We start from the raw sequence: 12,218 nt of genomic DNA on the forward strand, positions 1-12,218 counted from the left end.
TGCCTGTCTCATTAAAGCGATTCATTTCCAATTCTTTTTTCCTTTTCCCGTCCCCTTTTTGAGTAATTGGTTCTAATCAAGATCCAGTAGAGCCAGTAGAGCCCTGTGCACTGTATCTGTTTTGAAAATTCTAAGTCCCTCTTCTCTTTCCTCTGCCCCCTCTCATTCTCCTTCCTGCTCCTGTGTTGCCCCTGACTTCTCTTTTACTGAGGATTGAGCCCAGAGCCTTAACATTGACCTATATCCCTAGCTCTTTTTTTTATTGTTATTATTTCATTTTGAAACATGGTCCTTGCTAGTGCTAAGGTCTGGCTTCAAACTCATGATCCTCTTGCCTAGCCTCCCAGAATGTTGGGATTACAGGCATGGGCCACCATACCTAACTTTCTTTTAACTACAGGAATCTTTTTTCTTTGAATTTTCTTTATTTTTTTCTTCAAGTTTATTTTTCAAAGACACCATATCTATTATATACTTTTAGAGCTGTGGTCCCGTCCCCCCCCCCCCCCCCCCCCCCCCGGTACTGGGGATTGAACTCAGGACCTTGTGGTTTCAAGACAGGCGCTGCACCACTGAGCTAAATCCCCGGCCCTCTATTATATACTTTTAACATCTAAAAACTGTGATTGGACTCTAGCCCTCCCATCATACTGTCCTTAAATTTCACCTTCTTTATCTCCTTTTTTTTCCCCTTGTCTCTCTTTATCTTTTTGATAATACTGTTCCTTAGCCTCTGTTACCTTCCTTCTCCACATACTCTTCTGCTTAATCCACTAGTTTTTAAGCCATAGCTGAAGCATTATCTCCTCTAAACTCTAGCTAGCCACAGGCTCAGTTAGTAATCCTCTCTATCAATTAGTCTTGATAAGGGGAAACAGGTAGCTCAAGGTTGGAGAAAGAAAGTAATGAAGGGACAGATTACAATGATGTAGGGAAGGTAAAGGGAATCCAGCATTAAGCAGCAAGCCCAGCACTTCAGGACTAGCAGGGGTAGGGAGTTAGTACACAAGGGCAAAGGAAGAGAGTAGCTAAGGGAACCCAAATGCTTCTCATTTACTGAATCCCATTTGAAGCCAGAGATTCAGGGAGCCATGTTTCTGTAGTTCACAAAGGCAGCCTCTAGGGCAGAGGGTAAAAAGTGTGGAGAACGAATCTGAAGAAGCAAATTAGAAACATCCAGTACACCTCTATTAGTCATTTTTCCATTACTGGGACAAAATACCCCATGCACACAATTTAGGAGGTTTATAGTTTCGGATGTGGCACACAGTTTCAGATGATTTAGTCCATGGTTAGCCAGCTCCTAGGCAGAAAAGGCATGGTGAAAGGGCATGGCAGAAGAAAATTGTTTGAGTCATGGTGGGAGGAGGGGAGGAGCCAACAGAGAATACAGCCTCCAGGTCACACTCTCACTATCTACCCTTCTTTTGACCCAGCCCCCTCTCCAAACATGAGACTCCTGGGGGACATTTTAGATCTAAACCATAACAATGCCCTTTATCTATTGTCTTATTTTTCTTGTTGCTGAGACAAAATACCCAATACCCAAAGTTGAAGGAAGGAAGGTTTATTTGGCTAACAGTTGGTAGAGAATTCAGTCCGTAGTAGCCTGGCTCCAAGGCAGGATGGCTTGGTAGAGGGGCATTGCAGAGGGGAAATAGTCCATGGTAAGCAAGCAGGCGAGAGCACATTAGCCCTTTCTCTGTCCCTTATATTTTATGCAGGCTACCTGCCCTAGGGTGGGTGTAACACTCAAATCCTTAATTCTGGCCAGAACCATGTGGAAATCAGTCAGGACTGATTTAGTAATCACACACCCTTGATCCCAGCACCACACATTCTAGATCCAGCCACCTCTGAAAAGCCCCCCTTATGACTGCATGAGGCTTTGCGGGAACATCTAGATACAAGGCATAATATCTGTCTTCCTGTGGCTCTTTAGCAAATTCCTCACTGAATTATCATATTGACCTAAAATTCAACTTTAAATTGTTTGAGATAGGGTCTCACTATGTAGTCCAGGTTAGCCTTGAATTCACTAGGTAGCCAAGGCTGGCCTTAAATTTATGATCTTTCTGCTTCAGCCTCCTGAGTGCTTAGATTACAGACCTTACCACCCACCTGGTTCGAGTTCATGTTTTTTCCATAGCATTGTTAACTCTTTTGTAGTTATAGAGTATCTTTTATTAATATTTGCATGCTCACAGTGCTTAATAGATTTTTGTTAAATGAATAAAAGTTTTAGGCCAGGGATTTAGTTAAGTGGTTTTGCTGCCTGCTGCGCAAGCGCGAGGACCTGAGTTCGATCCCCGGTACTGAAAAAACAAAAAACAAACAAACAACAAAAAAATGAATAAAAGTTTTAAAGTGGGTGGGTGAGAAGTAAAACTTAAAAGGGTTTTCCTTCTTAGTAGTAATATGTGGTGATTCTTAGTTCAAAAGAGTAAATGTAATAATTTTTGCTTTATTTGGCAGTTTTGATGCTTTTGCAATAAAGGTCTCAACTCATTTTGGTTCAAGAGAGGCCAGGGATTAATTTAGGCCATAATATATAACTACTATATTTGGAAGGATTATGGTGCACAGCTCTGAATTGGCTGCTCAGTGGCCTGGGGAGTGTGTTTATCCTCTTTTGCTGTAGAAGAATCTTGGTGGAGAAAAATAATTTGTAAAGGTTATAAGATCAATTGTATTGATTCTAGGAAGAATTTGCCTTATTTTCTATGAGTTATATCTTTTTGTCAAATCTCCTAAATATATGAAAGCTGGTCTCTATCTGGAAAACCCACCCTTATTGCTAGCCAAACTCTAGCCCCACTTGAAAAATTATCATATATTTACTAGGTAAATGATTTTAGTATTGTTGCATTAAAAAGTAAGACTAAAATTTGACCCAGGCTCACCCCCTTCAGAATTTTTTTTATCTTGTGGTTTCTCTGGGTCAGGAGTTTGGGAAGGGCCTTGGACAATTTTGGCTCAGGATGTGTCATCTGTTTATTCAGATGGTGGGTGGAGCTGGAATAACTGGGGGCTGGCTGGGCATTTTTCTCTTCAGGTCCCATTGGAACTTCCATGTGGTCTCTGCACGGACTAGGTTATGGCAGCTTCACTGTAGTTATGTCATCAAGAGGCCTGTAGCAGGAGTTAGTGCCGGTGGAGCATCAACAGAACTCTTTGGACTTAGCCAACATTCTGTTGGTTATAAGCAAATTAGTTAACAATCTTTTCTAGATCACATCTTTTGATGGAAGCAGTGTCAAAGAATTTTTAGCCATTTCAACAGTTGTTGAGGGTAGTGACAGTGGCAGCTGCTGCTGCTGCTACTTTTTAATTTTTATTTTATTTATTGTTTTATTTTTTTGAGACAAGTTCTCTCTGTGTAGCCCAGGCTGGTCACAAACTTGAGGCAATCCTCCTGTGTCAGTCTTCCAAATGCTGAGATTACAGCTGTGTACTACCATACTGGGGTACTTTTTGATTTTTGAGTTGGACAGTATATATTCTTTGGTGTACTATCCAATAGATAACATTTTCTAGCTTTCATTATTATTATTATTATTTTTGGTACCGGAGATCACACTCGAGACCTTGTACTTGTGAGGCAGGTGGCGGAATCACTGAGCTAAATCCCTGGCCCTAGCTTTCATAATTTATTTAGTGTTCTACTTTGAAGTTTCCAGGAGTTTTATAACATCACTTTTAAAAAATCATAGACCGCTTTTAAAAAATCATAGACCGAGGCTGGGGATTTAGCTCAGTGGTTTTGCCGCCTCCTGCACAAGCGCAAGGACCTGAGTTCGATCCCCAGTACCAAAAAAAAAAAATCATAGGCTGGGGATTTAGCTCAGTGGTTTTGCTGCCTGCTGTGCAAACGCAAGGACCAGAGTTTGATCCCCAGTACCAAAAAAAAAAAAAAAAAACAAACATAAAAATTTTCAACAGCTTCTAGGAGAAATTTATTAAGACATTAAAATCCAAAATCACTTTGGTAAGGGCCGGCGATTTAGCTCAGTGATTCCAGCGCCTGCCTCGCAAGCGCAAGGTCCCGAGTTCGACCCGAGTTCGATCCCCGGTACCAAAAAAAAAAAACCAAACAAAATCATTTTGGTAAAGGATTAAAAAGATACTCAATAGAAACAGAAACAAAGCGGCAAAAAGAAGTTGGACACCATCTGAATAAGATAGTTTATGTAAATATGTAATTTAATTCTTTGATTCTCTTAGATGTTTTATATTGAAAACATAGTATAATTCGGGGATAAGAACTAAAAATTGGCCAGGTGTGGTGGTTGGTGCACGCCTGTAATCCCAGCACTCGAGAGGCTGAGGCAGGAGGAGATCACTGAGAGTTCAAGGCAGTCTGGGCTGCATAGTTAGTTCAAGGCCAGCCTGAACTACATAGCAAGACCCTGCCTCAAAACCCAACCCAACCCAGTCCCCCAGAATGGTAGTGCTGCCCTATAAAGTCTGCATTGTTTTTCTTTAATTCCTTTTTTTTTTTTTGGTACTGGGGATCGAACTCAGGTTTTTGTGCTTGAGCAGCAGGCAGTGAAACCACTGAGCTAAATCACTGGCTCTTTTTCTTTAATTCTTCACAAACTATTATCGGTAGAGCAGCTTCATAAATTAAAAAAAAAAGTAAGATGAATATTACTTCCCTGATGTAACCTTGTAGCAGCTTTTATTATAATTTGAATAAAATAGGTACCATTTGTCTGATAACCTATGTAATCAATCTGGTGCCTGCTGACTGGTTGGTCATACTGATTTTTTTGTAAAGGCCAATTTCTTTTCTTACATATTTTTTCTCTCTCAAGGAGTTTCTGTTTCTCTTGTTGCTGTTTTCCCTCAATATAATAGTCAACTCAAAGAGTTGCTCTGTTTAAAGTAGTCTCTCTAGTGTCATTATCTCCACCTAAATGTCCTGTTTACTTCAGAGGACTTACTACAGTTTATTTTCATATTCATTTGTTTACCTGCTTTTTGTCTTTTTTTTTTGGTACCGGAGATTGAACTCAGGTCCTTGTGCTTGTGCAGCAGGCGGCAAAACCACTGAGCCAAATCCCCGGCCTGCTTATTGTCTTTTTAAAAAATTAACTTTAAATTTTAGATTTACAAATTGTGCAGAGTGTTTCTGTATTTCCAATACTGTTTCCCCTATTGTTAACTAATCTTAAATTAGTATGATGCATTTGTCATAATCAGTGAGCTATGTTGGTATAACATTATTAACTGAAAGTCCATACTTTATTCAGATTTCTGATTATTTTTTTTGTCTCCTGATGATTGTCTTTTGTCCTGCCTAAATTGGGAGTGCGTGTTTCTCATTCACCTGGTATATTAACACTGACAAAGTACTAAGGAAATGTTTTTCTTTTTTCGTACTCGGGATAGAACTCAGGACCTTGTGCTTGTGAGGCAGGTGGTGTGGCACCACTGAGCTACCTCCCCAGCCCAGGAAATAGTTCTTGAATGGCTACCAGAAAGAGAGCTTAGAGTTTATAGTCTGACCTCTCATTTTAGGTGAAACAGTTGCTTGGGGAGATCTCTGTGTCTTCTCCAAGTCCCATGGCTGGTTCATGGTAGAGTTGGTACTAGAGACTACATCTTGTGATGTCCAGTTTTCTATATACAAGGTGGGTTTACTGTGAAAACAATGAAGCTTAATTTTCAGGACCCAGTCTGAATGCCTAGGAAGCACCCTAATAATGTGTTTACATGATCATTTTTATAATGTTTTAGTGGTGTGCAGTACATGCACACAAAAAAAAGGGTAAAGTTCATAGGTTTGTAGCTTAAGACTTTTCAGCAAACTGAACACACTGACATAACCAGCATGCAGATCAAGAAACAGAACATTGCCAAATGTGGGTTTTAGCAGGTTATGTTTCTGTAGTTCATAGTCTCTTCATGTATATGATAGTCAAGGTATTAGTGATGCCACTATAGGGATGGCTTCTAGGAATACTACCCATTGTGCTAACCACTTGTATTGTGACATAAACCTGAATAGCCAGAGGTGGTACAGTGATAAGAGTATGTCCTATGGCATCTGTCACCTGAAGTTTTTAATAAGTACAGGAAAAACAACATTTGAGGACAGTTATTTGAACTCTTATAGCTTTATACAAGAGACAAAGAGTTTTCCTAAGTTTGACCACAATCCTAAAAGTTTATATAACAGATAATGGCCCTTTGCCAAAAGAAACTTCTAAGGGATCAATAACAACAGAAATATATTAAACTATAATAGAGGAATGACTAAATTATTTTTCTGTTATCTCTATAGAAAATGACATTATAAAGTCAGAGAAAGTGTGATACTGGTATAAAGATAGATATGTAGATCAATGGACTAGAATTAAGAGTCCAGAAAGAAACCCATACATCAGTGGTCAATTGATTTTTGACAAGAGTGCAAGATTCAGCAGGGAAAGATTAGACTTTTCAACAAGTGATGTTGGAATAACTGAATATTACCACACAGAAAAAAGAAATTGGACCCCTACCTTATACCATATACAAAAATTAACATAAAGGAAACACAAGACCTTGGATAGGCAATGATTTCTAAAGTATGATACCAAAAGCACAAGCAACTAAAGAAAAAGATAAATAATTGGACTTCATCAAAATTAAGAACCTTTGGGCCCCAGAAGACAACCATAAAAAAAGCAAAAAAACCCCAGCTTACAGAATGGAGGAAAATATTACAGATCATGTATCTGATAAATGTTTAGTATACAGAAGAATATATAATGAACTCTTACAGCTCAACAATAGAACAACAAATGTAATTTAAAAATGGGCATACCTGGGTGTGATGCTGAGGTAGGATTGCCACCAGTTCAACACCAGCCTGGGCTACATAATGAGTTTGAGTACAGCCTGAGCTGCATAAATAAGATCTTATCTCAAAAAAAAAAAAAAAAGGCAAAAGGTTTGAATAGATATTTCTCCAAAGAAGATGACAGTGGCCAATTAACACATGAAAAGATCATCAGTCTTTAAGGAAGTGTAAATCAAAATCACAAGATCACTTTATACCCACTAGAAAGTCTGTAACAAAAAATGGGGGTGGGGATGGTGGTACATGCCTGTAATCCCAACATTCTGAGAGGCTGAGGCAGGGGCAGGAGGATCATGAGTTTAAGTTCAGCCTAGGCAACTATTAATGAGACCTGTCTCAAAGGGGAAAAAGAAGATGTGGGGGAGGCTGGGATGTTGGTTCAGTCTCAGTACTGGAAAGAGAGAATGTGAACATTTTTATGTATTTCTTCTTTTTTTTTGGTACTGGCGATCAAACTTGCGACCTTGCACTTGCGAGGCAGGTGGTGGAACCACTGAGCTAAATCCCTGGCCCTTGAACATTTTTATGAATATGGAGAAATTAGAGCCCTCGTACATTGTTGGTGGGAATGTAAAATGGTTGAGTCACAGTAGTGAACAGTTGGTAGTTCTTCAAAAAGTTAAATGTCCCATCAACTAGAGACTGGATAAAGAAAATGTGGGTTTTTAAAAATAAGATGGAGTACTACTCAGCCATAAAAAAGTTAAACGTAGAGTTAATTATGTAACTGGGAATTCCATTCTCTGGTGTTCAGGACATAACATTGGGTTACAACAACCCATCTCATACTTTTCTACTATAAATTTGTACTTTAGCATACTAGTAGCTGCCTGTGTGTCTCAGTAGCTGTGCCTGGGGGATACAGGAAGCAATCTTTGTGTTTACTCACTTGGTATGATGAATGGCGAGGTGTGTGCATGTGTGCAAAAGTGTCAGACTGGGATTTTTACCCACATAATGCTCAGTCTAACAGGTTTTACATGTGTTTACCTGAGCATCACAGGGGGTAAAATACACCCACACCACTCTTCTGTTATGAAAACATGTATTTTACTACAATGGGATGTGAGTGTGACTCACAGTAACTGCACCTGGGGAAAGCAAAAACCCATCTGTGGATTCACCCACTTTTCAGAAAAATGGCAAGGTGTATATAGGAGCTCCAAAGCAGCAACAGGTGAGTTTTACCCATGACATGCTCATTGCTAAATTTCTGTGCAGTTAGGATTTGTTTTAAAAAAAAGTTTCTTTTGATTTTTCTGGTAGAAGTAGCCCAGTTCAGTACAATGGCACTTGAAAAATGAGATTTGCAAGTTTTGGAGGAGGTCAAAAGTGAATCATCAAATTACTCATACATGGATGATAAAGATGATAATGACTTTGACATTGGCCATGTGAGTCACATTCCTGTGTCAGTGAAGTGGAGCAAGAATCGACTGACACAGATACCAGGAATGCAGACCTCCTTGATTCAGATGATGAAGAAAACACCAGTGTGAGTACATATTTGACTAGTTGAAATATTACAAAAATGGTCCCACAACCAAAGGGAATGATCCAATGTTAGTACAAGATCCAAAAATATAGTGAGGATCTTGGGAGGGGGGAAAACTATTGGACAGAATGCCAGTGCTGCCATTCAGTGTTGGAAATTGTAACAGATGAAATGCTGCAAGACATTGTGAAGTACACAAAGCCTGAAATACAAGTAAAATGCTCTGTATGCACCAGTAGCTATATTAAAAAATGTATTTATTATGACACCTTACTAGCTGAACTGAAAGTATTCATAGGTCTTCTATACTTAGCAGGGATTTCTCATGATAATTGCAGGCATGTAAAAGACTTGTGGAAAAGCGATGGGTCAAAATATGGCATAAAAATATATGCCCTTATAGATGCAAAGACTTATTATGCATTCAATTTAGAAATTTATCCTGGAACTCAGCCACCAGGTCCTTATTCATATAGTAATAAACCGAATGATGTTGTGAAGAGACTTGTTGCTCCCATCTCCCAAACTAATCAGAATGTGACGTTCAGCAGGTGACTTACCAGTTTCCAATTGATGTTACATTTGCTAGCAGAGGACAAGTTGACCAGCGTAGGAACTATATGCAGGAATGAAGCAGAAATTCCAAATGAAATGTTGCAATTTCAAAACAGAGGATTATATAATACAGTCTTTGGATTTCAGAAAGATTTATATTGGCCTTGTATATGGCAAAGAAAAACAAACTGGTACTGGTGATGTCAACATTGCACCATGATGGAAATATTGATAGGGAAACCACAACAAAACAGAAGCCTGAGATGGAAACTTTTTACAACAAAACGAAAGGTAGAATAGATGTTGTTAAATGAGTTATGCAACTATCATGTCACTTAAAACACAAAGCGTTGGCCAGTGGTTGTGTTTGACTCGATGCTAAACATGTGGCATAAATAGTTTGATAGTTTACAAAGAAAATAACAAATGCAGAATACCATGGAGAAATTTTCTTAGAGGATTGGGGCTGGAACTCATAAAAAAATCATTTACAGCAGAGGAAAAACAAAATTTTCTTTTTTGTTTTCCAGTACAAATACAATTTTTTTCAAAGATTTTGGTCTGTGGTTGGTTGAATCCATGAATGTGGAATGCAAAGTTGTAGAATCCACAAATACAACAACTACTCACGTACCTTAAATGCCTATTGTTAGAAAAAACACATAAGTTAAACATCTAATGCATTAAAAAAGAAGATAAGTGAAAAGAAGATGGAAGAAATATTAGTAGGAATTAATGTAATAAAATGCATTTATACTACAGAAGAGTGACATGACCAAATTTTTTTTTCTTAAAAGTTAATAAAATAGGAACCCACATTTATAGTTGAAACAGGAATCATATTGAAGAAAACAAAATGTTTCTGCCGAGGGAACTATGCAAAAAAATTGTAGCGCACACTGTTGAGCTGACAGGTGTACAGGCAGGAGCAGCATCACAAAGACCTGCTACAACAGGAAAACCAAAATGATGTCAACTGTGCCCTACAAGAAAGAACAGGAAAACAAAACATGTGCTATCATTGTAAGCGACACTTGTGTATGGAACATGGAGTTGTCATGTGTGAAGACTGCCTTGATTGTGACAATTGAAGCAATGATGATTTTTGTTGTAGAGTGCTATTGGTATTTTCATTGTAGTTCATATAGGAATTTATTTCTGATGTTATCTTTTAGGTTTTGTAAGCAAGTACACAGCTGATGTGAATATGTTGTTTATCTTTTTTTAAAAATTTTTTTGGTACTGGGGGTCAAACTCAGGACCTTGCACTTGCAAGGCAGGCACAGCGCCACTGAGCTACATCCCCAACCCTGTTGATGTTTATTCTAAACAAACAATACATATTAAGAATTTAGGGATTAAGGTTGTAGCTCAGCAAGCGTTAAGTCCTGAGTTTGATTCCCGGTAACCTCCCTCCAAAATGATTTAATTCTTTACCTTGATATTTTATGTTCCTGTTAACTACCCATTGCATAGTATAATGAGAAACTCCTGGCAAAACAGCAAGACCAGCCAAATGTCAAGTATGTTCTACCAAAAGGCCAGAAAAGCAAAACACATGTGCTGTCATTGTAAGCAATATGTGTATATGGCATGTGCTGTTGTCATGTGTGAAGATAGCCTTCAGTGTGATAACTGAAGTAAAGATTATTTTTTTTGTAGAGTGCTATTGGTATTTTCATTGTAGTTCATATAGGAATTTATTTCTGTTGTTCGGCCAGCTGATGTTGAAAATTTTGATGCTTTTTTAAAAACATTCAATAAATATTAAAATTTCAATTCTTTTTAAAAATTTTTTCCTGTTAGTACTTGATATTCAATATAATAAAACTCATTAAAATTAATAATCAACAGAAATATTCCAAGAATAAATGAAGGTATTATACACCTACATTTCTGCACCTTTATGACAAAATTGGCATTATGCCTCATGGGTCTAAAAATATATTTACACAAAACCTTGCACATAGAGGCTTTATTAATAACCAGAATAATTGGGTGAAAACAACTCAAATGTACATTGGCTAATGAGTGGATAATAAAAAATGGTGGCATATCTAAACAATGGAATATTACTCATGTATAACATGGTTAAAGTATTGATATATTCTACAGCATGGTTGAACCTCAGAAATATTATGCTGATTTAAAGAAGCCAGATACAAAGGCCATATGTTGTTCGATTTCATTTGGCAAATCCATTGAGACAAAAAGTAGATTTGTAGTTGCCAGGGGACAGGAGGAGGGAGAGTGATTATTATTATGTACAGGATTTCTTTTTGAAGTGATAGAAATGTCTGGAATTAGATAATGGTGATGGTTCTACAGCATTGTGAATATATTAAAAACCATTGAATTGTACAGTTTAAAATGGTGGATTTCATAGCTTGTTTCAGTAAAACAAATGACACACGTGGCATAACAAAAATACCGTTATTTTTCTGGATTTTATAATGTTTGTGGTATTTGTCAACTTAAGGTTTCTCATTCTGAAATCAAATATTGAGTCTCTTACCTAATTCTGTGCTCTTATTAAACTAGAGCCCCCCCCAAAAAAAACCTTGTAAACTCATCTTTATAAAACCTGGATGTACCTCAGGATGTATATTAACATCAGATAAAAGTCATTTAAGAACTAAATCTTCTGTTTAAGCATAGGAGATTAAAGAAACATGTTTATTTCTGCTTTTTCTCAAAACTCCATTTAGTGAGATAAAAGGATTAAAATTAGCACAAATTTATAAGAGCAAAGCCAGGGAGGGATGGTGGCCCAGCTTGTAGTCCCCGCTATTTGGGAGGCTTAGATAGAAGGATCACTTGGGTTCAGTTTGAGACTAGCACAGGCAACAAAGATAACTTCTTCCTCTACCCTTGCAAAAAGTTAAAATCTTATGTGGAGAAACTGTCTCCAGATGGGCAGGGTTAAACGGCACTGAGAAAGTGGGAGAGAAATGCCCGCCTGAAGATGAGAGGATTGGATACATCTTATATAGTGAAACTTCAGCTTCCTTGTGCTGCTCAGCTCCAGGAACACTAGCAGCCTTTTACATCTTTTATACTGTATGAACAAATCTTTTATGCAAAATATCGGACAACTGCAGAGAAAACATTTCTGAATTTTGGAGTCTACCAGTGAAACAGCCAGGTCACCTTGCCAAACACTCTAATGAAAATCATCAGTTGCCACATGAAAAAAGAAGGGTCTTAACCATTCAAGCATTAAACTTTTCACTTTCATATTAAGAACTAGAAATAGCACCAACTTCTCAAACAACAATACCAAGAATGAGAAGATGGTAGAACAATGCCTTTAGAATT

At 37.9% G+C, this 12,218-nt stretch overlaps 1 protein-coding gene across 6 annotated transcripts in view; it reads left to right on the forward strand.

Annotated features, from left to right (window-relative positions):
- The window catches only part of Smurf2 (SMAD specific E3 ubiquitin protein ligase 2), a 122,359-nt gene that overhangs the window by 20,950 nt on the left and 89,191 nt on the right, over positions 1 to 12,218 (forward strand). For 2 of the 6 annotated variants that reach the window (XM_021248637.2, XM_021248639.2), the window contains exon 2: positions 8,117 to 8,345. The exons of the other annotated variants lie outside the window; for them this stretch is intronic. The gene's annotated coding sequence lies outside the window, so the exon portion shown is untranslated. The remainder of the gene's footprint in view (positions 1 to 8,116; positions 8,346 to 12,218) is intronic. 6 annotated transcript variants of the gene reach the window in all.

This window comes from Heterocephalus glaber, unplaced genomic scaffold (assembly GCF_053883595.1).
Source record: "Heterocephalus glaber isolate CG9 unplaced genomic scaffold, H.glaber_assembly_v1.0 deba00000937, whole genome shotgun sequence".
Taxonomy (NCBI): Eukaryota; Metazoa; Chordata; class Mammalia; order Rodentia; family Bathyergidae; genus Heterocephalus; species Heterocephalus glaber.